The following is a 2,146-nucleotide window of genomic DNA, read 5'->3' on the forward strand; positions in this document are numbered from 1 at the left end:
TTCAACAAGAATATTCAAGCTATGCACAGGAATAAGAGATAGTAATCTCTGTGCACAATTACCTAGGAACCATTTTGACGACAGTTTGAATACAATTTAAACATCTAGTGGTCAGATACAATTATAAAATTATAACAAGATTATAACAAGAAAGCATCTAGCACAATATCCTACAATCAGACCTTCCAAACTCTTATTTATATTACACAATAAGGGAAAATTTGCCAATTCTCATTTCAGAAATAAAGATATTTAGCCATCAATAATAATGCCTCAGTTCAGAAGGAGAGATTCCATGTTGGAACCCATAACTTTCTATTCAGCGTCCTGTTTGGAGCTAGATCTTATCCATGAGAGTCATTTATTCCAAGTAGAGAAGGTAGGCATAGACCTAGGATAATTAATACACAGTCTCCAAATATATTTAGGCACAAGTTTCCCACAAATTTTGGTATAAAGTTAATTGAAATGGCAGAGTGAAAGTGCTTACAAAATTTATAAGCTTAAGTATCACCCAATAGGTTTCTATAGGGCTAAGGAATACTGTGGCTTATGCCCTGATTTGCCCCTGGATGTAAATCTGGATGCCCCAGACAGCGGTTCTTACAATATACAGCCCCTGTTGTAAGTTATTTAGTTCTAAGATGGGCGCTTAATAAATTTCAAGCATTCAGGGCCTGGTGGATGCAGGAATTCAAGCCAAACAACTCGGTGACAGCTGTTATATAAGCGTCTTGCCTTCTACTTTGCCCGTCACCTTCTCACTCCCCCAACGGCAACAGCCGAACTCACCACCAGTACCTCCTCTTGATCCGACTGTTGCCGCCTCACAATTTGCGACAGGGAGTCCTCCACGCCGCGGTCTCGACCGACCGGTAATCCACTGGTGCTCCGCGCACCCTCCTGATGCTCCGTGTGAGAAGCGTGCTATGTGGGCGTGATCAGCCTCTGTTACGACTCCGCTCTCAGCCAGGTGAGTCTCTCTGTGGGCCGACTACTCACAGCATTGAGGGTGTCCTCTGCAGGTATTCATACTTTGCCGTCTGTCCATTTCCTCTCTCGGTAGTCTGGCAAAATCACGGGGCAATGTTAACAGTTATCTCCAGCCACATCGCAGCTCCTTAGCCACAACGCCCTAGCTCTCCTCTCCTTGGTAAAAGGGCGCTTTAACTTAAGACAGGTTTTTGGGTAAACCCTCCGACTGTGGCCCTAGCGAATGAGCCCAAACGGCTGTGTGCAGGCTTCCAGGTCTGCCCTGATATCGACAAGGCTTGGTCCTAGGGAGTGGAAAGAAGATACTCCAACAGCGGACTACGACCATTAAGATCTCAGGAGAGCTCCTTCAGGTAGCACACAGGTAGCATACTGCTGTTGAGTGCTCCATCTAGCTCCTCCTTACCGGAAGCCGTCCAATCCAACCCCCTAAGTTAAATATAATTTTTATCTAACGAAATAAAATAAATCTTATTTAATAAATTATTCCTATTTAAAGCTAAATACTTACCTGTAAAATAAACCCTAATATAGCTACAATATAAATAATAATTACATTGTAGCTATTTTAGGATTAATATTTATTTTACAGGCAACTTTGTATTTATTTCAACCAGGTACAATAGCTATTAAATAGTTAATAACTATTTAATAGCTACCTAGTTAAAATAATTACAAAATTACCAGTAAAATAAATCCTAACCTAAGTTACAATTAAACCTAACACTACACTATCAATAAATTAATTAAATAAACTACCTACAATTATCTACAATTAAATCAACTAAACTAAATTACAAAACAAACAAAACACTAAATTACAAAAAAAACAAACACTAAATTACAAAAAATAAAAAAGATTACAAGAATTTTAAACTAATTACACCTACTCTAAGCCCCCTAAAAAAATAACAAAGCCCCCCAAAATAAAAAAATGCCCTACCCTATTCTAAAATAAAAAGTTTACAGATCTTTTACCTTACCAGCCCTTAAAAGGGCCTTTTGCAGGGCATGTCCCAAAGAAAACAGCTCTTTTGCCTGTAAAAAAAACATACAATACCCCCCCAACATTACAACCCACCACCCACATACCGCTAATCTAACCCAAACCCCCCTTAAAAAAAACTAACACTAAGCCCCTGAAGATCTCCCT

This window comes from Bombina bombina, chromosome 2 (assembly GCF_027579735.1).
Source record: "Bombina bombina isolate aBomBom1 chromosome 2, aBomBom1.pri, whole genome shotgun sequence".
Lineage (NCBI taxonomy): Eukaryota > Metazoa > Chordata > Amphibia > Anura > Bombinatoridae > Bombina > Bombina bombina.